At 51.0% G+C, this 25,787-nt stretch overlaps 1 protein-coding gene across 2 annotated transcripts in view; it reads right to left on the minus strand.

Annotated features, from left to right (window-relative positions):
* Positions 1-25,787, minus strand: part of EXD3 (exonuclease 3'-5' domain containing 3) — a 2,383,304-nt gene that overhangs the window by 1,112,190 nt on the left and 1,245,327 nt on the right. The window lies entirely within an intron of this gene.

Here is a 25,787-nt window from a genome sequence, read left to right on the forward strand (position 1 = left end):
ATACATGGAACATATATTCTCTGTAGTCTTGTGGAAACTGTTGGATGGCCTGCCAGCTTACAGATTTCTAGGGAATATTAAACTACCTAAGGGCTTTGTAACTCTAAAGAGCAAGTTACTTACCTTCGGTAATGCTCCCTGTGGTGGATACTCTATTTAACTGCAGATTCCTCACTATGAGAAGCTGGCCTGGTATATGATGTCCACTTATGTAAGTTGGCACCTTGCAACAGTCCAGACAAACCTTATTGTGATTTGAGAGGTCATAGACAACCTTAGAAAAGCTCTCTAAGTGGTAGCTGTGGAGCGCGGCGTTCAGGCTTAGTCCAGAAAGAATGTGAAGCAGCTTGTTTTAACAGATTGCAATCTTGTAGTATAGATTAAGTGGAAAAAAAACACACAAGGTATTTATAAAAATATGTCTTTATTATATATTACTCTCTAACATATTTCGATATCTCCTACTCCGAGATAATCACAATGCAGACAATACTTTGCAAAGAAATATAGTAAATAGAACAGAATACACAGTGGACCTGAGGTTGGGGCCAAACCATATACTACGAAAGTGGTATAAGAACCACAACTTGGGTCAAGACAATGTCGAGAGGACGTAGAAGTGCTGGGGACCCAAGGAACCACCCATTGGAACTTCAGATTCCAAAACTGAACCTACATATGCCACCTGGCATAGCTGTCAAGGAGGGTACAGGAGGTTAAAAGCCCAAGAAATTTCAGAGACGCTCTCACTGTGACCCCTGACCGAGCCTGAACACTGAGATCATAGTCAGAATGTCATGCACTAGCTACAGCGGAGGGAAGGTCTGGGACATCACTGTGTCCAAGGCAGTTCTAATAAATGGAAGGCTCCACGAACAAGTCAGGTGCAAAATTGGATCATTGATAGTAAACCCCAAAGATGTCAGGAGGTTCGCCTATGAGTGGTCAACAAATGACAATAATGAGTGCACCTTCAACAGCCAACATCTAGGTGAAGACTGGTGACTCTGACCTTCGTAAATAGGACTGAGACCACTGCCATCACTTCTGTGAACACCGTAGGGGCTCCTGTGGCCCTGCAGATCCAAGGACACCATTCAGTCTGCGGGGTCCAGGGCAGAAAGAATCTGGGCCAGTGTGAGCAATTTGTCCTTCTATAGGAAGGCATTCAGTGGTCCAAGGTCTACAATACGCCAGAGACCTCAGTCATTTTCAGCACAAGGTAATAACAAGGGTAACAACCCACTCCTCTTTTCAAGTCTGATAACCTCTCAGTAAAACTCTTGGAGAGTAACACTTGCACCTCCTGCAGAAGAATGGACAGGTTCTCTGATGGGGGGCGAGGGGACATAATCTTTCACAGGCAAAGAGAAAAGGTAGGGCACAGCCATACGGAATGATTTGAAAGATTGATCGGTCTGACTTGTTGGACCGCCACCCTGGGAAGAAGTGCTGGATCCTGTCCACAACTGAATGGGGATGTGCAACTATTGCTAAACCAAAGTGGTTTGATGACTGTTGTATAAGGGGAGGGGAATGAGAGAACTAAAGCCTCTGCTGGCTTTCGTGTTGCCTTTGAGAACCATGTCCATGGCCTTGAACGTATTGGGGTGACTGTTTAACTGCTTAACTACTTGGAAAAACTGTCTATACACCAACACTTTGGAATAAACTCTGAACTTTTTGAATTGGTGTGAAAACTGTCCGACTAGGATCAACATACCCATGGACCGCACCGTGGCTCTACTTTCCTTAAAGTGGTCCAACGCATTGTTTGATACAAGCTGTACAGACCGCACATTTCCCTGACATTATTGTGGATGACTACTGTTTATGTAACTGTTGTTATCTTTTGACAAAATCAATAGAAACGTCTATTAATAAAAAGAGCTCCAACACAGAATCTGCCTTTTCAATGAAAAGGCAGGAGCATTAAAAGGGATATCCATGAGAGAGGCTTGTACATCAAGGGAAAATCATGTGAAGCACATCAACACGTCAGCAAAGCACATCAACACGTCAGCAAAGCACATCAACACATCAGCAAAGCACATCACAGCACTTGTGCCAACTGCCCTTCCCAGGCAATCAGTAATAGCTAGATCAATCAATCAGTATTTGTTGAGCGCAGCTTATTACCTCAGTCGAAGAGCCAGGTCTTGAGTCCCCTCCTGAAGTCAGCAAGTGAGGGGAGGTTGTTCCAGGACTTTGCAGCGAGGTAGGAGAAACAGCAGCCTCCACTGCAGATCTGTCAGATGTGGGTAAGGTGTGCGAGGGCAAGAAACATGGATCGGAGTTGTCTGGTTGGTGGAAGGTCAGGCGGTGGTGGTTGATGTACGAGGTTCTGGAGTTGTGGAGGGCCTTGTAGGCGAGGGTCAGCAGCTTAAACTGACTTCTCTTTGGGATGGGGAGCCAGTGGAGGTTTCTTAGGTGGGGGGTGATGCTGGTCCATTTGGGGAGTTCGAAGAGGAGTCTGGCTGGGGTGTTCTGGATGGTCTGCAGTCGTTTAGGAAGGTGGATAGCAAATCCGGAATAGAGTGCATTTCCATAGTCTAGCCGGCTGGGGACTAGGGCTTGGGTTACTGTTTTCCTGGTGCTCATGGGAATCCACCTGAAAATGTTGCGAAGCATGCGGAAGGTGTGAAAGCAGGAGGAGGTAATTGTGTTGACCTAGAGCTTCATGAAGAGATCACTGTCCAGGAGGACGCCGAGGTTATAGGAGTGGTTGGTGGAAGTGGGTGAGGATCCAAGAGCCAGAATGTTGTCCTATGGCGAGGGGCTCTTTCCAAAGATGAAAACTTCTATCTTTTCGGTGTTCAGTTTCAGGCAGCTGATTTTCACCCAGTCGGAGACGTTTGTCATGGCGTTCTGGAAATTGGTTTTGGTAGTGGCAGAGTCTTCCATGAGGGAGAGGATGATTTGGGTGCTGTCCACGTATAAATTACGTTGATTTCGTGAATGCAGACGAAGTCGGCCAAAGGGGTCATGTAGGTGTTGAAGAGGGTGGAGCTGAGGGATGATCCCTGGGGGACACCGCAGATGATATTCTTGGGTTCGAAGGTGAATAGAGGAAGGTGGATTTTTTTAGTGCATCCCATGAGGAAGGAAGAGATCCACTTGGGGGCGTTTCCTCTGATGCCAACGCGGTGGAGTCTGATGAGGGTGTGATGGATACGGTGTTGAAGACCGCTAGGAGGTCAGGGAGAATCAGGGCCGCTGAATCGCAACGGTTGAGGATGGCTCTGATGTTGTCCGTTGCAGCTATCAAGGCAATCTCGTGGTGTGGTTTGAGCAGAAGCCAGACTGGGAGGCGTAGAGTAGGTTGTTTCTTTCCAGGTGGTCGGTGAGCTGGCCGGGATGGGGAACAGCGAGATTGGGTGGTAGTTTTAGAGCTCATAAGGGTCAGTGGATGGCTTCTTCAAGAGGGGTTTCACCTCTTGGTGCTTCCAGGCATTGGGGAACGTGGCAGTGGTGATGGATTAGTTGAGGATGGTGGTGAGTGAGCTGCTGATTTCCTTCAGTCCCAATTTGAAGATGTAGTGGGGCAGGGGCCTGTGGGTGCTCCGGAGTGAAAGGAGGTTATGAACACTGAGGTGATGGAGTGGTGGTTGTGGTCTATTCGGTGAGGTGACTGTGGGAGTTGGTGTGTGTTGGGAGGTGGTTGAGGTAGGATGGCTGCTTGTCAAAGTTGCTGTAGATGTCTGCTATATTGTTGTTGAAGAAGTCCGCCAGGGAGTCACAGAGGGTTTGGGAAGGGCGGATCGAGGTCTTTGTGGCAGAACGGCGGGAGAATTCTCAGACGATGCTGAAGAGTTCTTCTGTGTGGTTGATGCTTGTCTCAATGCAGATAGTCAGGGCATCCTTTTTGGCTTCCTTGATGTGGTGGTGGTATTTGCTAAGGGCTGTTTTGAAGGTAGTGAGGTCTGAAGCGTTTTTGTTTGAGTGCCATCAGCTCTTCAGTCATTAGCACTCGCGACTGAAGGATCAGAGCTCAAGGCTGAAACAGCTGGTGTGTTTGGTCAATCTTCTGGTGCTGGTTGTTCTCAAGGGAGTAACAGTGTTCTTGCAGTTGGTGATCCAGTCAGAGAAGTCTGGGACGGCTGTTTCGAGGTTGCTGGAGGTGTGGGGTCTGTGGGCATTGAGGGCGGCAGTCCATTGAGGCTCAGTGACTCTGTTCCAACTACGGCGCTTAGCAGTGGGGGGAGTGCGTAGCAACCCAGTAGACAGGCAGCATTAACAGACCACAATGCTAGACTGGGAGAGGAAAATATACACTTGCCAAAAGGCTCCATCCTCTAGAGAAGTCATGGGGAATGAACTGTGATTAACTTTGCCACAAAGCTCTCTGGAGTAGGACGCCTAATAATTAATATTGGGATCACCAGGAGTCTATTTGTGATGCCTGGTCACTGCCTTTTCATTGTTGGGCAGGAACAGTGTTTTCACAAAGTACCCATCAAGGTATCTGTGATGGCCTTGTTAAAAGTGAAAAAGGCTCCAAAGTGGCTGGCCCAGACCACACAATTTGCTAGGAGGTTTGTTTTGGTGTCAAAAGTTCCCACGGCCTTACTTATGTAAAGGCATTAGAAATAATGAACCCGCAGAGATTTGTCTATAAAGCAGAAGAATGTGTTCATGTTGAAAACTGCACTTTAGGTGAAATGTAATTTGTGTTAAAATATGCATTTCTGATGAAATGTTTGTTATGGAAAAGTCTCTTGCATGTTGATGGCGGTGTACCCCTGCCCTGAGTGCCCCATAAAGATTTTTGATGCTGATTTTTGTTCTCATGGGGGAACACAGACCATGCCTGTGTGTCATAACTTAGGCCTGTCTCACGGATTGCATTTTTTTGGGCCAGGACTGGTGCCATTAAGCGCTACCCTCATAGTGGTGAAAGGTTATTGCATTTACGAAGAATTAAGCAGTAGGAGAGAGGTGGTGGAAACATATCATGTAGTTATCAGTAGGGGTAAACCAGCCTTTTTACCTGTGTCACTGAAGTGAAGTGTATAGGATCACACATTTAAAGTTCCGCTGCTGTGTGCTTAACTCACCCTTGCCCTACATCGGTTTAGTGTGCAGGGCTGCGCAGCATATGTGTGTGTTATACATGTGGTGGATGTATGTGTGCCTGTGAATGGTACAATATAGGGATAGTGCAGTGCATATGTGTTGTCTACCATTGAATAGTGCAACACATGAAGGATATAGGGCCACATGCATCGACATAAGGAATTGCGATTCCTAAATAGCGATTTTTAAGGAATCGATATTTAGGAATCACAATTCCTCATGCATGTAGGAATCGCAAAATAAAAAGTGATTCCTAAACATTACCTAATAGCGATTCGCAAACTGCATTTCACTATTAAGTAGTGACACTCCATTCATTCCTATGGGCCCATAGGCTCATAGGAATGAATAGGAATGCATTCGCAAATTGCAATTACCAAATTAGCAATCGCACATTGCGAATGCAGTTCCAAGGGTGCCAAGCGGTCTAATGTCCCCTTGATGTACCCCCCAAAAAGTTAAGTGTGAACATGTGGCGCACACACATGCCCTAAGGGCATGTGTGCAAACCACATGTCACTTTGAAAAATGCACTTTTGTGCATTTTTCAAAGACTGCAAATTACCATCAACTTCTCGTTGATGGTAATAAGCTTTTCCTAAATGCACAGTTTGCATTTAGGAATTTGCAATTTGCGATTCCCTAAATGCATTCGCAATTTAGATAATCTCAAAAAATTGCAATTACCTAATTTGCAAATGGAAATGAGTTCATGGATCAGTAAAGGGCTTTTTCCAGTTGCAATCAGGCCGATTCTGCGAATGTGGCCCATAGTGCTGAGCAGTTTGTGTATATTATATGCATGTGCTGGGTGTATGTGTTCCAGCGAATGGTACGATACATGAAACATTCTAGGTTCCATAAGTAAGTAGAGGAATCCATTCAGACAGATTTGGGAATTGCTGCATTCCTGTGAGCCGGCTTGGACACATTGTAGGAAGAGTCAGGCTCTTCAGTACACTTCAAAGGGTCTTCTTTGTATCATTGAGTGGTTAGTAGGAAGGGGCCTAGGCACACCTCAGGAAGAAGAGAGGGCTGATAAGGGGATCATAGAGAGTAGGGCTGAGGTCCGGAGGTAACCCTTTGATACATATCACTGTGGATGTGCAAACCTCTAGTCACTCCCATGGTCTGTGGTGTGGGCCTATCAGATTTAGAGTTGCTCTTATTGTGAAAGATTGTTTTCTGAAGGAAGGGCAGGGCAAAGAAGAAGGCAATTTGAAAGGAAGCAGATCCTCCACAAACTTTGAAGACTCAGATTCTAAATCACATTTGGTGTCTGGAAATGGATCAGAAGGGGAGCTTGAAGCCCCAAAAATTGTCAACTGTCATGAAGCCAGTCTGGCTGCACGAGAAGGAGAAGATCCGGAAGACTTCTGTCTGTGACCAAAGCTGGGGACCGAGGCCTGCCAGTCTCCCAGCTAGGTGATGGGCTTCACCCTGGGAATCCAAGATTCCCTTGGAGCACAAGAGCCTGCCTGCTTGCCAAGACCAGTGTATCCTGTGAGGAAGAGGAGAGCGCTGAAGAGTGCGATGTCCAGTGGAGGATCCTGGCAATTGGATCCCTGCATAAAGGTGTGAGGAGAAAGTGGTTGCACTGATCATCACTCATGTGCAGATTAATTTGGTGACCCTGTATGCCAGGTGTGTCCGCCGTGAAGTTTTCTGCTGTGCCTATCGGGGCATAGCCCATGTACAGAGTGGCGTCAGTGACCCCTGTATGCAGAGGGGGCCACTGGGACAAGGCAAGGAGACTGCTCTGGTTGAGACTGTTCTAAGAGGAGTTGTCCAAAGTTCTGACCCGAGCAAGCCCAATCCGCGACTGGGGAACAGCACCAGGAGTATTGAAATCCCACTTAACCACCTGTGGGGAGGATCCCGAGAGATATACCAAGTATCGGAGGAGCATCACGGATCCCCCATCTGCTGCCTCTGCAGGACCGTGTGCAAAGAACTCCAGGACTCCCAACTGCTGCCTCTCCCAGGCCGTGAGTGAGGAACTTATCTGAGACAGCCGCTGAAGCTTCAGAGCCCGCAAAGGAGGTACGCTCAAAGACTACGGTCGTTCCTATCCTGCTGGTGCAGGTAAAAACTGATTTACAGGTCAGCTAGCACTGAGGGAAGTTGCCTGTCATACAGCGCTTCAGCACTGGAACAATTTTGACATTTATAAAGAATAGAAGTGGAACTCCAGAGACGCTGACTACTGGTAAAGTTTAACCTGAATGTCACCTGTAAAGAATGGGGAATAACCACTACTGCTATTGAGAAGGGAGTGGTACTAAGGGACCTGCCTATAAAACACTCGAGTTCTGAACTCAGGGGACTGTGTGTATTGTTTGTGAATGTCAGCGCTCATATACAAATACTCCTTTTTCATAAAAGCAAGTATTTGACTGGGCAATCATTTATTTCGACTGATGAACGCATTTTGAGTTGTGGGGCTGTGTTCACCCCCCCTGTGTCTAATTACCCCGAGAAGCCTTGGACTGCTTGGCCCACGCTACCACTGAGAGTCAAGTGCTGAAGGGGTACTTGGCCCAGTTGTTCAGGATCCATGGTAGGTCAGGCCTCGGACATCAGGAGTAAAAGGCCTCAACCCCCACAGTTGGGCCAAGTAGCTCCCGTTTGCCCCGTGGCCCTCTGAACGGGGTTGTGACAATGTTCATTACTCGCTAATATTCTAAAATGTACATTGAATAATGTATGGCACCAAGGGTTACTCTTTAGCATGTCAGATATTGCCAAAAGTAGTATGCATTTAGTAATGATTGTGTGCTGGCCTTGAAGTTGTGTGCGTCAGTCAGTCAAGATTATGTTTATTTAGACCTTAGTCTTTAAACAGTACAAAAGTATTACAGTTAAAACATTCTACCAAACCATTTATGTAAAATTCACAGATTAAAACATTACTTCAAGTAGGTAGCGATAGCAGCAAAGTTTCTTTGGGCGGCCCTGTCCTATAAAAAATGTTATACACTTAAAAACAGGCAATTTCATAAAAGCTTCATAGTTCATCTATTTATCAAAAAGTTTCTAAAAAGTATTGCTCAAAAGTTTAAAAAAAAATCCTTGTATTACCTTAATAAAATTCCCTAGTGCAATTGCAATTTCAATCGCGGGCATTTCTATAAGTAAGTTGATCGCCTGTATTCGCGTCCTTGTATCATGTTTTAAAAATAAAGGGCGAAGACATAGTTTACGCTGCTCAAGAATTGAAGTGCAGTCTAGTAGGATGTGCATCATGTCCCCCTTTGTACCCAGCCTGCACCTACAACACCCTTTATGGTCCATCATCTTTGTTTTTAATTCTTCGTTTACCAACCATGGGTTTATACCGATTCGCAATCTTAGGATCTCCTGCCTATACCAATGGTTCGGCAGAAGATCCAGGTAGGGGAACCAATTTTCATTAGACCAGGATTCAATCATAAACTGTACAGATTTTTTCTTGGCCAAGTATTCCATATCTGCTCTTCTTGAGACTTCTTGCCCCTGATACTTATCCCTTTTAGTGCACTCTACTCGTAGTGATTCTTGGCAAATCTCAACCTTTATACTCACACATGCCTGCTCAATTTTCTTCCTATTCATTTTTGCCCATCTTAAATTACTGATTAGGATCTCACTTCTGCACCATGGAGATACTTTCTGGCCTTTCTCTTTATCCAGCCGTTTTCAGAACCTGAGCAAAGCTATTTGGGATTGGACCCCCCACGCTGTTATTCCTAGCTCAGATCTAATTGCTTGGATCATTGATGATTGTGGCAAGGACAACAGGGATTTCAGACACTTTCCTTCCTCCAAGTCCCAGACCTCTTTACCGCTCAAATAAAGGTCTTCTGCACCATAGAATACCTGTGGGGGTATCATTTCACTGAATGCCTTTAACAGCGGTCGGTAAGACACATCACCGTAATCGCAGTTAAAGATTTTCAAGCCAGCGATCGATGTGAGGGCTTTCACTTTGAGGGCCTCAAGATACGTATTCCACTTTAGGGATTTATGAAACCACATCCCTAGGTAGCGATATTCATTAACAGATTCCAATTTCAGGTCGCCTAAAAACCAATTAAACTTAGTGTCTTTTTTTCCAAAACATAAAATTTTCGTCTTTTCCAGATTAACTGTTAAAAATTTCCTTACACAGTATTGTCTAAAGGAATTCAACTTTCTTTGAAGGCCCGATTCAGTCTGATCTAATATCACCAAATCATCAGCGTACAATAAGCAGGGCACTTTTTAACCATCCATTCTTGGACTCGCGCTTCTTTCAACTTCTAAACAAGCCGGCAAGTCCGCTAAAAATATAGAGAATAACTGGGGTGCCAAGACACAGCCCTGTCTCAGGCCATTTTGAATGGGTATTTTTGGTGTCAATGACCCCTCAGTATCCTTGATTACTTGTGCCCAATTGTCTAGATGCAGTTCCTTTATTATGGCCAGCAGATCTTTCGGTATATTGTTATTTACAAGAGTTTCCCAAAGACAATTCCGATCTACTGAATCAAATGCTGCACGTAAGTCCACGAAGCAACAGCAAAGCTTACCATTTTGTTCCGTAGACTTTTGTGCTATTGCCCTGTGGGGTTTCAGCTTGGTTGTCGAACAAATCCAGGGACAAAGGGGTTTTAGGAAGAGCGGGTTTTATTACTTTATACAGTCTCCTTTTTAACACAGGAACCCTGTAAAAGGGTAGAGGGTTTGCCGCCTCCTCTGCCGCCTCTCGCACTCCACTCCGCCGCCTCGTCTCCCGGTGTCTGCTGGGAGTCGTAGTCCGTGCTTCCGCCGTGGTCGAGGGATCCAGGGGGTTTCGCCCGAAGTGCAGAAAAAAACAAAGGAAACCAGTATTACTCGGTTGTCCCAGCCCAACCAGAGTGAGGAAAGGGTGGTGGGGGAGACACGCGTGCAAATTATCTACCCCTCTATACGTGAGGGATTGTGAAGAAACTAAAGGGGGGGATTGTTTTATCGGTGTCCCGTAGGGATCAAGGTGGTTTGCCCAGAGTACGTCCCGCCCAGCCCAGGAAACGAGACCGTACCTGTCCTAGCCACACTTCCCGGGAAGCGTGGCTGGGCGATGCGCCTTCTCGGTGGCCTCCTGGCGTGTCGCTGCAGTCTCGCTTCTCCGTAGGGCTGCCTCCTCTGCTCTCCGCTCCCAGTCCGTCCTGGTCTCGACTGGTCCCGCTTGGGTCGGTGTTTTCCCCTTCCTCCGCTCCGTCCTCGGTCTTCCACCACTCCTCTCCGTCCTGACTCGTCCTCCGCTCCTCTCCGTCCTTGATCCGCCACCACTCCTCTTCGTCCTCGATCCGCCTCCGCTCCTCTCCGTCTTCACTCCTTCGCCGCTCCACTCCGTCCTCGCTCTCCAGTCTCCACTCTCCGCCTCCAGGTGTAACACACACCGGTCCAAGGGCAGGGCAGGGCTTTATCGAGCTGCCGTGGATAGGTTCCTGCTCCGTTGCCGCCCACTTAAAGGAACAGGGTCCCTCACTGTTCATCACCGGAAGGCAGCTGACCACGTCCGTGGTTTTCCAGGTGTCAGTGTGCTGTAACAACAGAGGCGACACATGAATAGGCAGGCCAGGGGGGCCCGTGTCCGGGTCCCCCGTGTCACATGCCCATAGGGCAAAACAGTGATGAATCGTAGAGTGCCCTTCTCTAAAGCCCCCCTGCTCAGTGGGGACAATCGAGAACTCCTCTACCCATCCATTTAACCTATTCATGACTATCTTTGAAAAAACTTTTTCTCCGATATCTAGGAGATTAATCATCCTATAATTTTGTGGCGCCTCCATGCTCCCCTTTTTATGGATAGGCCTGATTACAGCACCCTTCCAGTTCATTGGCATTCTCCCTTCTGCCAGTATTATTTGGAACAGTTGGGAAAAGAATTTCGCCCACAACTTAATTTATGACTTCAGTATTATTCCCGGGAGATTATCTGGCCCTGCTGCACGTGTTAATTTCAATTTCAGTATTATACTTTCTACATTCTGTGCAGAAAAGTCTGATCTAAATCTTCCATTGGCGATTGCCAAGACTGGGATTCTTCAACTACAGGGTTGCCTCGTATTCCATACAGTTCCTTCAAATACTTTACCCAGGCTGCCTCACTAACTACACAGTTCAGTGCTCCTGTCGAGGGAAATGACGCTGTTTTTACCAGCTTCCAAAACTGTATTAGGTTTTTTGATTCTATTGTTTCTAGTAGGTTTGCCCAACATTTTTCTTTGTACAACCTTTTTGCGCTAGTAACCATCTTTTTATATTCCTTTTTTAATTTATTAAGATAGCTTTGTCTCACTCGATTACATTTTTTCCTTTGGCTTCTAGTTACTGAACTTATCTCCCTTTTTTTATTTTGGCACTCAACCGTGAACCATTTAGGTCGGCTAACCGGGATATTTGGCTCTTTTCTTTTGTCTTTTTTTAATTCTATTCTGAGGCATTGGACTACTTGGTCTATCTTCTTCTCATACCATTCCAGATTATTACTCCCTATATCCCCCAGTACTACCCTATTCTGGAATTTCTTTAGTTTCTCCAAATAGACTTCCGTCAGCCTTGTTGATGCTCGCTTTGGGTAGTCAACTAGTTGTGGGATCACTTTATCTCTATGTTCCCTAGTTCCCCCATCTATATTCAATTGCAACGGGTTGTGGTCGCTGCCTTCACTTTGGGGTATTCTAAATTCTCACACTAAAGGAAAATTCCAGGCAAATGTAAATACGAATCAATTGGGCAGTTTTGTAAGCCGATTTTAAACGATTTCTTAGCAGGGCAATCTGCTTTAAATCTGCCATTTAGGCAGAGGAGACCTTTTGTCCCTAGAAAATTCACCAGATCTCTGTCCTGCCTCGGGATTTCACAAACTGGGAACTTGGCTTGGTTTATTCTGTCTTTTCCGAAGTTGTGTGTGCCAGGCTGCCAGTTGGTAGTTATAGTTAGGCCCATGTTTCCATAGGAAGAGCGTTTTTGACTTGCCTATATCTTTGGCACCAATTGATGAATCTTCACGAAATTTTCCAAACAAAGTGTCATAGTGAGTCCGGTTGTGCATGGAAAGTGTCAGGGTGATCCATCAAGCGGGGGCCAAGAAAAAAGGGGGGGTCAAAAATAGTGTGTTTCCCCTGTTAATTTCTATAGGAGCTTTGAACACGACTACCGGCCCGAATAGCTAGACGGAATTACAATGAATTTGGCAGAAAGGTAGATTTGATTATGCAGATCATGCTTTCACTTATTTGGTGTAAATCTGTTCAGTTGTTGTTTAGAAATGTAAGGAAATCCAAATTTAGATATCTGCGACCGGGGCTAATTCATGAATAATAACTTGCTCGGGCAAAGAACTGGAGAGCTCTGATTGGCTGCCAACACTTCCGCCAGAAAGTGTTGGCAGCCATGTGCGGACTCTGCTTGAGCCGAGTCACCCCAAAAAACCATTAAAAAAAAAAGAAAACCCTGACCTCTAAGCCTTGGTTTTGGGTCCTCACAAAGACCCCGGCAGGTCCAAAAAGCATTAAAAAAAAAGAAAAAACTGCATGGTGAATTCATGAAATTCGCAAATTCATGGCAAAAATGAAAAAAGCAACAACAAAAAACAAGTGCAGTCTCCCGTGCTTGTTTATAATAAAGACCCCGGGTGTGCCAGGTCCCGAGGCATGCACACATATTATAAAATAAAGGAGAGGTGCTCACGGGGCCCCCCTCCTAGGGCATTTTTATGCTCTGGGGACCACCATCTCCCTAGGGCTTATTTATCTATTGTTGCGGGGAGGGCGATTGGTCCCCCCACCCTGGTCCCATATGTTAATATGGTGCAGGGGCGGGTCGACTGCCTGCGCACCGTGAACCACCATTTCCCCCGGGCTTTCTTGTTTTTATAAGGAGGGGTGGACGAGCGCTCCCCCTCCCGGGCCGCTCTCGGCCCCAGGGACCACCATGTCCCCAGAGCAGCCCAGGCAAATAGAATGAGGTGGGCCATGCAGCCCCTCTCCTGGAGCCATACATGGCCCTGAGGATAGCCACCACCCAGGACCTGGCTCCTGCTATGTCCCAGGGTGGCCATTCCCGGGACATAGCTGTTTGCTTTTGATGGCGGGAGCTTTGACAGCTCCTGCCAAGCAAAAGCAAACAATTTGGTTCCAGTGGGTGGGGGCTGTCTAAGTGCTACCGCCCGCTTGAAAGGGAGGTTTTATTGCTTTCCCTGCCCAAAGACATGCAGGCAGGGAAAAGACTAAACGATTGCTTCTACATGGAGGTAGCTGCCTTTCCAGCAGCTCCATCCATACAGCAGCAATGCGGGCTCCCGCAGGAGGTGGGAAGCTGACTAGGACCACAACGGCCTTGAGGATCCCCCTGTGGGGTCCCCATCGTGCACACTGGGTGTGACATGGCCGGCCCCCAGGGGATGTGGTTCCTGGGCTGAAATCGTCCCGGGGAGGGGAGCTGCACAGAACGTCTCTCCCAATAAAAATGTATACATTTTAGGAGATCCGCATCGCACAACAAAAAGCAGCAACCTGGCAGGACTGGGACCAGACCAGGGGAGGACTCACTCTCCCAGACTCCCTGGCCCCAGAATTCGTCAGCGTCGCACCCGAAGGCTCTTAAAGTCACTGCTGTGACCCGAGGGGGTGGAGGACAGCACAGCACCACAAAAAGTAGCAACTTGGCAGGACTGGGACCAGGCCTTGGGAGGACTCACTCTCCCAGACTCTCCGGCCCCAGAATACCTCAGCTTCGCACCCGGACGTGCCAGGACAAAGCCCAGGCGAAGGGCAGGCCCGTCTGCGCTCGTCGGCAGCCTGATGGGGCTGGGCTGGGCCACCCCCACCCCATGGTTCTGCAAAATGGAGCAAAGGTAAAAAGAGTGATTTTCTATCTTGATTTTTAACTAAAACTCCTGCATTGGAAAAGCATTTACAGTAAGCTAATGTTGACTTCAACTGGCAGAGGAAAGCCTATGAGTAACAATACCCCAATAACAAATGATCTGAATAATGCAATGGGTTTGATTAATAATAAAATTGTCCATGCGGAGGAGCATCTTGCCGCTACCAACACAGCACGAAATGCAGCCCTAAAGGAAACAAGGACCGATATGGAGTCCATAGAGACAGGTATGAATGAATCAAACATTGATAAGAGTAGTGGGAACATCCCAGTGAGACAAGATCTTATTACTAAAGGCCCATGTGTTTTGACGATTCCACTAGAGATTTCTGTTATGTCAAATAGGACTGACTTGATATCCCCACTGCAAAGAAAAGTAAACAACAAGGTATGATAACAGCAATCGCATCTAGTGTGCAGTCATCAAAAGCAAAACCGAAATCAAAAAATCTTCCATCTGGAACAGGGGAGGTATCAACAATAAACTATGCAAGAAGTTTGGAAACCCTTTTAAAAAATACACAGGAAAACTGATAACATTAAAAGGAGTAGTAATGACTGAAATAAAATCAGTTAAATGCGATGTTACCCGGCTAGTAAAAACAATTACAGTTTTATCATGTATCAGAAAAGACCCCAGTGCAACCCCTAGTAAAGCCCAGAAAAGAAGATCGCTGCAGGGAATTGTCTGCACATGACAACACCCAACAGCCCAACTTTATATCACACAAAACAAATTTCTACTATGCACCTCCGACTCCCCGACTTGCCCAACACAGATGTTTTTTTATTTTAAATGTTTTGTAGAGCGCGAACCAGACCCGTGAGGGTATCAGAGCACTTTACAGGATTGACGGGTGATATACAAAAGACTTAGGAGGGGAGGATACCATTGGGATACAAAGAATAGATACATAATACCTGACAAACAAGCAGTATCAAATCCCGGATACATTTGGGATTAAAACAGGTAGATTCATTATTCAAGAAAATAAGCAGTCTCAACTCCCGGGTGGGATGTCCAGAAGGGCCGGGAAGGTACCATCCGGAAAAGCCATGGATAATGCCAAATGGTGGGTGGAACATGGTCGTTGAGGTGATTGTAATGCGATCGTCTGTTAGACGAGAAAGTTGCCCATTAGGAAAATGTTGGTCTCTTTTTTGAAGCGTGCCAAAGACGACAGTCTTCTGATGGTGGGTGGGAGAGAGTTCCATATTCTTGGAGCGGCCCCAGAGAAGGCCAGATTGTAGTTTTTTTTCCCGGAAGCGAGCTGGTTGGAGCAAAAGGTCTCTGGCAGACCGGGAGTTTCTGGCTCCTCCGGTAGCACACGTTTCTGGGCAAGGAATGCAGGGGAATTGGAGTAAAGAGCCTTGTGAGTAATGCAGGCCATCTTAAGTTGGATTCTGGCCTCGAGAGGAAGCCAGTTCAAAGCTTTAAGGTGGGGAGAGATGTGGTCAAATTTTCCTTTAACCGGTTAGGTGTCTGGTGGCGGCATTAAGGCAGGCTTTCAATGTGTTTGTATTGTATTGTCAACGCTCCGTCAATCACCACCTTTTGGTTTTTCTTTGTTCGCCCTAAGTTGGCAGGGTATGCTCAGACGTGAGTCCCTTGCTCACTTTGCCACTGGAGTCAAGCAAGCCCGGCTGAAGACGGCTGTAATGCCAGAAACCGGTCCTGGGAAGCTTGATTCCGGTCCAGGGAAGACATGGCTTGGCAGTTCGGGCTGGACTGTTCCCATGAGGCACAGGGTCAGACTGATTTGCATATGGCCATGTCTGAACTGGGGTGGTGGAGTGAGCTAAAGAACGGTGATGGATTAAACCCAGATCCGTTGACTGGGGGTGAGTGTTTGTATTGTCAACGCTCCGTCCATCACCACCTTTGGTTTTTCTTTGTTCGCCCTAAGTTGGCAGGTTATGCTCAGACGTGAGTCCCTTGCTCACTTTGCCACTGGAGTCAAGCAAGCCCGGCTGAAGACGGCTGTAATGCCAGAAACCGGTCCTGGGAAGCTTGATTCCGGTCCAGGGAAGACATGGCTTGGCAGTTCGGGCTGGACTGTTCCCATGAGGCACAGGGTCAGACTGATTTGCATATGGCCATGTCTGAACTGGGGTGGCGGAGTGAGCTAAAGAACAGTGATGGATTAAACCCAGATCAGTTGACTGGGGGTGAGTGTTTGTATTGTCAACGCTCCGTCCATCACCACCTTTTGGTTTTTCTTCAGGCTTTCAATGGGGCCAGAGAGTTCTTGGGCAGACCTGCGAGAGTAGAGCATCCATATTCAAGTCTGGAGATGACTAGTGCTTGCAATGCCATTTTTAGGTCGGGAGTGTTGAGGAAGGGTTTCAGGTTTCTTAGGTAACTCAGGTGATATCTGGCAGTTTTGGCAATCAAGTTGATATGGCCACGCATGCTCAAGCTGCCTTCTGGAGTTATTCCAATGGATTTAGTCCACAATGGTAGAAGGGCAGTTTAACGTTGTGATAGCCTTGATCCATTCCTGGATGTCTGGATTGGCTTTGGATGGGGAGATAAGAAGAAACTCAGTTTGTTTTGTGTTAAGTTTGAGCTGGTTAGAAGTGAGCCAGTGAACAGTCAGCTTCAAGGCTTCAGTCAGGGAGAGAATATCCTTAGGAGAAAAGATTTTAATGTAGATCTGTGTGTAGTCGGCATATATGTGGTAGGAGATATTGGATGTTCGTAGCACCTCTGTGAGCGGTTCAAGGTAAGGATTGAAGAGGGTGGGGACAGGGTTGAGCATGAGGGACTCCAACTGTAATCGGAGAGGGAGCGGATAGGTTGCAGTTAATTAGGACTCTCTGTGAGCGATTCTGGAGGAAGGACCTAAACCATTCAAGAACAGTGCCATCCAAACCCATCCTGAGTTTGAGGCGTTCAAAGAGTGTTTTGTGGTTAACCGTATCTAAAGCCGAGGATAGGTCTAGGAGGATAAGGAGACAGGTTTTGCCTTGGTCCAGGGCTTGGAGAGCATTACCAATGTTGTGGAGGAGGGTGGTTTCAGTGCTGAACCCACTCTCGAGACCCGCCCGCCATATTCGAAGACGGCCACACCAGTGACAATGACTAACCATCTTGCAATGGGCCGGTCGTCGTGCTGCAGGGCCCTGTTCGCCATGGCCTGCATCACTCAATGCGGGCGCACCCGCAACCTTGAAAAAAAATGCTTCTCTTACAGGAGTCTGGCCATGAATAACCAAGTCTACACGCATTACTCCAAATTAAGTACTATTCCACTTGGCCACCCTGCCCTTGAGGCGGGGGTGGAGGGGGAGAGACCGGCTGAGCCCACGCACAACGAGATAATTCCCATATACTCTCTTCGCATTTCAAGTTGGGGAATTTTGGGGGAGGGTGGGTTCGAGTCTCTACCTGATGCACAAGTTACTACTTGTGTAACGATATATCTGTAAGAGACATTAGTTAGTGATAGATTCCTTACCTTAGAATATCCCCAGGCGTCAGACTGGATCTGGAAATTTTTGCGTAGCAATACCCCTGCGCGTCAGTAGGCGTCGTCTGCGGCTCCGCGTCCGTCGTCGGCGTCGTTGGTGCCGGAATGACGTCGTCGGAGTACTTAGACGCCGCCCATGCGCGCTGACGTCAGTTCTGATACACAGCTTTTCGGCGCCAGATACGCAGAGCCATGATAGAACCAACACTGGTGCCAAGAAACTAGGGCCCTGAAAGGGGATGACCTTAACCCTGGATATCGGTTCGCAGAACGGGGAGGATGGGTGGGTCGGTAAGGAATCTATCACTAACTAATGTCTCTTACAGATATATCGTTACACAAGTAGTAACTTGTGCATCTGAAAGAGACACGTTAGTGATAGATTCCTTACCTTAGAATAGATACCCCAGCAATACCAACCCCGGTGGTGGGTCTGCGAACCAATAATCACACCAGAAAGTCCTGGAGGACGGAACGGCCAAAGAAGCCATTCCTCCGGACTTGACTGTCCAGGCAGTAGTGTCGTGCGAACGTGTGCAGCGAGGCCCACGTAGCTGCCTGGCAAATGTCTTGTAAGGGCACTCCCCGGCCCAGGGCAGTTGTAGTTGCCGTGGCCCGAGTGGAATGAGCCCTCAATCCAACAGGGGGCTCCTTCTTAGCCATGGAGTAACATGCCTGGATATACAAGATGATCCATCGGGAGATGGTCCGCTTGTGTACCGCCTTCCCCTTCTTAGCACCCACTTAGCCAACAAAGAGTTGGTCATCCACCCGGAACTGGCGTGTGCGATCCAAATAGAATGAGAGCGCACGTTTTGGGTCCAGACGGTGGAGCCGCTCTTCCTCTTTAGAGGGATGCGGAGGCGGAAAGAAGGTTGGCAAGGTGATGGACTGCCCGATGTGGAAGGCTGAGACAACCTTGGGCAGGAAAGATGGCTTAGTACGCAACACAACCTTGTCCGGATGGACAGAAAGGAAAGGTGGAGTACAAGAAAGGGCCTGGAGCTCACTCACTCTCCTGGCAGAGGTGATGGCAACCAGGAAAGCAGTCTTTAGAGTCAGAAGACGAAGAGGACAGTTGTGAAGTGGCTCAAAGGGAGCGCACATCAGGAAGGTAAGAACAAGGTTCAAGTCCCACTGGGGCATCAAGAAGGGAACAGGAGGGAACATGTGCGTGATGCCCTTAAGAAAGCGATTTACAATAGGGGACTTGAACAAAGAAGGCTGATCAGGGAGCCTCAAGAAGGCAGAAAGGGCAGAAAGGTAGCCCTTGACAGTGCCCAGAGCAGAGCCCTGCTGGGCAAGAGAAAGAAGGAAGAGGAGAACCTCAGAAAGGGGGGCAGAGAGTGGATCCACAGCCTTTGCTGTGCACCATGCCACAAATCTGTTCCACCTGCAGGCGTATACCGACTTTGTGGAGGGACGCCTGGCTGCCAGAATGACATTACAGACTTCGGGAGGCAAGTCAAATGGCCTCAACTGTCGCCGCTCAATCTCCAAGCTTGTAGGTGGAGACTGGACAGGTTCGGGTGGAGGACCGTCCCCTGCTGCTGCGACAGAAGGTCCTCCCGAAGGGGCAGACGAATCGGGGGATCTACTGACATGCTGAGTAGCTCGGGATACCAGTATCTTCGTGCCCAGTCCGGAGCCACAAGGATAACCTGGGCCCGGTCGCGCCTGATCTTCTTCAGCACTCTGGGCAGAAGTGGTATAGGCGGAAAGGCGCACAACAGACCGCAACTCCACTCGCGACGAAAAGCGTCTCCGAGCGAGTGCCGCCTTGGAAATTCCAACACGCAGAACCGATGACATTGTGCGTTCTCTTCGGTGGCGAATAGATCTAACCAAGGCTCTCCCCATTGCTGAAAGAGGCCTTGCGCCACGTCCGAGTGCAGACGCCATTCGTGATCCATCATGCACCGACGGCTGAGTTCGTCCGCCCTGTTATTCAGAGAACCTGCCAGGTGTTGAACTACCAGGGTCACACCCTGACTTTCCAGCCACTGCCAGAGGCGCAGAGCCTCCTGGCATAGGGTCCACGACCCCACCCTGCCTTGTTTGTTGCAGTACCACATGGCTGTGGTGTTGTCCGTGAACACCTGCACCACACTCCCCCGGACAGAGGGGAGGAATGCTTTCAGTGCTAGACGAATCGCCCGTAACTCCAACAGGTTGATGTGGAGCCGGGCTTCCGCCGGAGACCAAAGTCCTCTGATCTCCGCCTCTCCCATGTGGCCACCCCAGCCCTGGAGGGACGCGTCCGTCACAACTACGTGCTCCGGGTGGGGTAGGGAGAGGGACCTGCCACTGACCCAATCGCGGTCCGTGAGCCACCACTGCAACTGTCTTGCAGCGCCCTCCGAGATCAAGACGTGATCGGACAAGTTGCCCTGATGCTGGGCCCACTGAAACTTCAGGTTCCACTGCAGAGCCCGCATCCGCCACCGAGCGTGACGCACCAGTAGGATGCAGGAGGCCATCAGCCCCAGAAGCCGCAGCGTCAACCTGACCGAGACTCGGGATAAAGGCTGAAAGATGGGAATCGGAGCCTGAATATCCCGAACCCGCTGTTCGGGAGGGTAAACCCAAAACTGCGCCGAGTCTAGAACCGCTCCGATGAAGAGGAGCTTCTGAGAGGGACACAGGTGCGACTTCGGCACATTGATGGAGAACCCCAGCAAATGCAGGAGGTCGGCCGTAGTCTGGAAGTGGCTGACGACTGATTGGGGCGAGCCCACCTTCAACAACCAGTCGTCGAGGTAGGGGAAGACTGACACCCCTAACCTGCGCAGATGAGCTGCGACCACCGCCATCACCTTTGTGAACACCCGTGGGGCGCTGGTAAGGCCAAAGGGGAGCACGGTAAACTGAAAGTGCTCGTGACCTACCGTGAACCGCAGGTAATGCCGGTGGGCCGGCAGGACGGGGATGTGAAAATAGGCGTCCTGCAAGTCCAACGCTACCATCCAGTCTCCGGGGTCCAGGGCAGCTAAGACCTGAGCCAAAGTCAGCATCTTGAACTTCTCTTGACGGAGGAAGCCGTTGATGTTCCGTAGGTCCAAGATCGGGCGCAGGCCCCCCTTGCCCTTCTTGGGCACCAGAAAGTAGTGGGAGTAACATCCACACCCTACTTCTGGCCCAGGAACGCGCTCGATGGCCCCCTTGGCCAAGAGGGCCGTGACTTCCTCTTGCAGAAGTTGCAAGTGATCCCCCGACACGCGGTGGAATTGTGGTGGGATGGCTGGAGGGGTCGCCTCGAAGGGGAGGGAGTAGCCCCTTCAGACGATTTGCAGCACCCACCTGTCCGATGTGACAGTGCACCAGTGGAAGTGGTGATGACGAACACTGCCTCCCACAGGCGTCACATGGGCCTGAAAGCTCGGACTAGGAAGGTTTGGAGGCAGGTGCTGCGGAGGGAGGTGTGGACTGGCCTTGCCGCTGACCCCGACCGCCGCCGCCACAGCGGTTTCCACGGCCGCCACCGCGCTGCTGGGTGTTCTGCAGTGCGTGGCTGGCAGCACGTGTGGGGACGCCCCTTCCGTGGCCACGAAAGATGCGAAAGGCACCCGATTGCTGGCGCGTGGCCGAGAGGCCTAAGGACTTGGCCGTAGTCCTGGAGTCCTTAAAGCGCTCTAGCGCATGGTCTGCCTTGTCGCCAAAAAGGCGACGGCCATCGAACGGCATATCCAGGAGGGTGGCCTGGACATCGGCCGAGAAATTGGCGGACCTCAACCAGGCGTGGCGGCGAACCGCCACCGTCGTTCCCATCGCCCTGCCCAGTGAGTCCGTGGTATCCAGTCCACACCGGATAGAGTATCGTGCCGCATCTCGACCCTCCACAAGGGCTTGGGCGAGTTTAGCCCGGACCTCCTCCGGGCATTGTGGCAGCACGTCCGCGACCGTGTCCCACAGGGTGTGGGTGTAGCGGCCCAAGAGACATGCGATATTGACAGACCGCAGTCCCAAACTCAGGGACGAGAACACTTTCTTCCCGAACTGTTCGTATCTGTTGGATTCCCGATCGGGCGGGGCGTCGGGAATGCGGTCTGGGAAGTGGAGGCCTGGATAACCAGGCTCTCAGGGGTGGGATGGGTGGACAAAAAGCAAGGGTCGCCCGGAGCCGGGCGATAGCGTCTGGCCACGTTCCTATCCACAGGCGGACCCGTGGCGGGCTTGGACCAAGCGCCCACAAGAACGTCACATAAGGCTTCATTAAATGGCAGCAGAGGCTCACTGGAGCTTGCCTGCGGTTTAAGAACCTCAGTGAGGAGGGTAGTCCTCACGGCCGCAACGGGGAACTCAAGGCCCAAGGCCTTGGCTGCCCTCGTTAACACTACGCTATAAGCAGCCCCCTCCTCCGTAGCCACGGTGGGAGAGGAGACAAATCCAGTGTCTGGCGAGGTGTCAATACCACTGGCCTCCCCAAGCTCATATGTCCAGTCCTCTTGAGACTGGCACTCCTGTGCCAGAGGGTCCTCAGACCCCTCCCAATCACCTCCTTCACCAGTCTCAGGGTCAACAGACTGGGCCTCCTCATGGAAATAGAAATCTCCAAAGGCCGTCGGAAGCGGCGCCGTTCCGGCGCCAGAGTCGGACCGAAGGGAAGATTGGGGACGGCGTCCACAACGGGCGGAGAGGGCCACACCCTCGGGGCCGGCGCCGGTGAGGTCGTGAGGTCGACCGGCGACGACCCGGATCCGGAAGCGGGTCCGGTGAGGTCCTGCGGCGCCGGGACCGAAGTCGCCGGCGGCGCCGGGGCCGAAGCACCCGGCGGCGTCGGGGCCGAAGCGCCCGACCCGCTAGGGCCTCCAGCCGGGACCGCTGGGCCCGAAGGCGCCGCGGGACCCGGCTGAGGAGGGAGGGACCTCACGGCCATGAGGTACCGCTCGACCTCCTCCGGCGTCGCGCCGTGCCCAGGGACCCGAAGGTGTGGGGCAGGCGGCGACGCTTGCGACTCTCTTGGAGCCGCGTGGGCGGTGTCGCCCGAACCCCCGGCCGCATCGTGCGAGCGTCGGGGTGGGTCGGAGGAGCGATGATGCCGCTCCGACCTCTCATGCCTCTTACCTGAGGACTTGGATCCCGACGACCGATGTCCACTCCCGGAGCTGCGGGGACTCCGACCCCGCGACCGGTCCCTCGACCTCCCATGGGACCGGGACCTGGAACGGCGCAGGGCCGACTGCCGGAGCTCGAGCCGCTTGCGGGACCGCTCCCGCCTAGTCTTCGACATCAGGGCCCGGCAGTCGGAGCAGGTGCGGTCGTCATGGTCGAGGCCTAAGCACTTCAGGCACCGGCGATGGGGGTCCGTGACCGACATCAGTCGGTCGCACTTCGAACAGGGCTTGAACCCGGGCATCCCTACCGGCACCGTTGGAGTCGAAGACTCGAGTAAAAAAATTATCAAAAGATCAAAAAGTTTAGTCAAAAAATGACTAGGGGTAGAGCTTCTCCGGATCTGCGCCCGACCCGCTAGGGCCTCCAGCCGGGACCGCTGGGCCCGAAGGCGCCGCGGGACCCGGCTTAGGAGGGAGGGACCTCACGGCCATGAGGTACCGCTCGACCTCCTCCGGCGTCGCGCCGTGCCCAGGGACCCAAAGGTGTGGGGCAGGCGGCGACGCTTGCGACTCTCTTGGAGCCGCGTGGGCGGTGTCGCCCGATCTCCCGGCCGCATCGTGCGAGCGTCGGGGTGGGTCGGAGGAGCGATGATGCCGCTCCGACCTCTCATGCCTCTTACCTGAGGACTTGGATCCCGACGACCGATGTCCACTCCCGGAGCTGCGGGGACTCCGACCCCGCGACCGGTCCCTCGACCTCCCATGGGACCGGGACCTGGAACGGCGCAGGGCCGACTGCCGGAGCTCGAGCCGCTTGCGGGACCGCTCCCGCCTAGTCTTCGACGTCAGGGCCCGGCAGTCGGAGCAGGTGCGGTCGTCATGGTCGAGGCCTAAGCACTTCAGGCACCGGCGATGGGGGTCCGTGACCAACATCAGTCGGTCGCACTTCGAACAGGGCTTGAACCCGGGCATCCCTACCGGCACCGTTGGAGTCGAAGACTCGAGTAAAAAAATGATCAAAAGATCAAAAAGTTTAGTCAAAAAATGACTAGGGGTAGAGCTTCTCCGGATCTGCGCCCGACCCGCTAGGGCCTCCAGCCGGGACCGCTGGGCCCGAAGGCGCCGCGGGACCCGGCTGAGGAGGGAGGGACCTCACGGCCATGAGGTACCGCTCGACCTCCTCCGGCGTCGCGCCGTGCCCAGGGACCCGAAGGTGTGGGGCAGGCGGCGACGCTTGCGACTCTCTTGGAGCCGCGTGGGCGGTGTCGCCCGATCTCCCGGCCGCATCGTGCGAGCGTCGGGGTGGGTCGGAGGAGCGATGATGCCGCTCCGACCTCTCATGCCTCTTACCTGAGGACTTGGATCCCGACGACCGATGTCCACTCCCGGAGCTGCGGGGACTCCGACCCCGCGACCGGTCCCTCGACCTCCCATGGGACCGGGACCTGGAACGGCGCAGGGCCGACTGCCGGAGCTCGAGCCGCTTGCGGGACCGCTCCCGCCTAGTCTTCGACGTCAGGGCCCGGCAGTCGGAGCAGGTGCGGTCGTCATGGTCGAGGCCTAAGCACTTCAGGCACCGGCGATGGGGGTCCGTGATCGACATCAGTCGGTCGCACTTCGAACAGGGCTTGAACCCGGGCATCCCTACCGGCACCGTTGGAGTCGAAGACTCGAGTAGAAAAATGATCAAAAGATCAAAAAGTTTAGTCAAAAAATGACTAGGGGTAGAGCTTCTCCGGATCTGCGCTAGCTGGCGCGGAAAAAAGAAGAACTGACGTCAGCGTGCATGGGCGGCGTCTAAGTACTCCGACGACGTCATTCCGGCGCTAACGACGACGGACGTGGAGCCGCAGACGACGCCTACCGACGGGCAGGGGTATTGCTACGCAAATATTTCCGGATCCAGTCTGACGCCTGGGGATATTCTAAGGTAAGGAATCTATCACTAACGTGTCCCTTTCAGATTGAGGGGTTGGAGGGGGAGGACAGGGGCAGTTCACAGAGGATACCGTGAACCAGAACCGTATCCTTTGGGTTTGTTAAGTTTTGGCATATGTATGATCTTGCACAGGTTACCTATTGCACCAAATGGCTAGTCCAAGATGCTCAATGGCGTAATTCTTTCCAGGCCCGAGGCGAGCATAAGAGTATGCGATACCACATATCCCTTAGGCTTTAAACATGACTGAAGTACGCGCTTAACCTGGAGGCATGAATGACCACCGCAAATCACGGCTTATACAAACCTACTTGGCTAGGCATAAAATTGACATATGCTTCTTGCAGGAGATGCACCTCTCCACCACTAACACAACTAGAATACGTGCCCGCAGCTGGGGCGACTCCTATTCTTCGGTTTACTCTATGTGAGAGGCGTCACCATATTGCTGAAGAAAGGTCTTCATTGGTGCAATACACAAGCGTAATTGACACAGCAGGTAGATACGTTGTACTGTCAGGGACACTATGCACAACCACTAATTCTGGTGGCCATATATGGCCCGAATTCAGACGACCCAGACTTTGTCCCCCACATAAGGAGTCTACTCTCCGCTCTTGGCCCCTGCCCAATATTATGGGTGGCGACTTTAATATTGCGCTACAAAGCTCGATAGACCGTTCTGGGGCGAGACTGCTACACCCGCAGGTCACTGCTGCGCTGCACTCCCTAATACAGGATAATACTCTAATAGACGCCTGGCACTATGCACATCCCAACAGCTGTGAAGGAACCTGCATCTCCACCACACATGGCTCCTGGTCCGGTATAGACCTCTGGCTGGTAACTAGGGATGTGGCTAGCTGGATCTCTTCTGTTGAGCACATGGCGCGCACCCTATCTGATCTTTCCACTGTAAGCCTGACCCTACAGATTCTGAAAACGCCACAACGTACATTCTCATGGCAGCTGGGAGGGGGTGCATCGCCAAACAGTCTGGGGTGATCCGCACCATTCCAGGTACCTTGGAGCAACTAGAAGCTGAAATTAAAACACTTGGCCAGATTTACAGCGTCAATCCCAACCCTGCTATACTTACGGATATAAGAGCAAAGTTATCAGAGTATCATACTGAAGCAGAACGGGAAGTGAACTATCTTGGCTGAGAGGCGCGTGCCCACTGCTATGGAGAGGGGTTCACCCTGGCAGAACGCTAGCAAGTCTGCTAAGGAAGCCCCATGCATCAACATATGTGACAGAACAACTAGATGACGCCGGCGGCAGGATCACGTCCCCTGGCAACATAATTGCGACAACTGCCTCCTTTTATTCTTGATTATATACAGCCGA

Source organism: Lissotriton helveticus, chromosome 5_1, assembly GCF_964261635.1.
Source record: "Lissotriton helveticus chromosome 5_1, aLisHel1.1, whole genome shotgun sequence".
In the NCBI taxonomy this organism is placed as follows: Eukaryota; Metazoa; Chordata; class Amphibia; order Caudata; family Salamandridae; genus Lissotriton; species Lissotriton helveticus.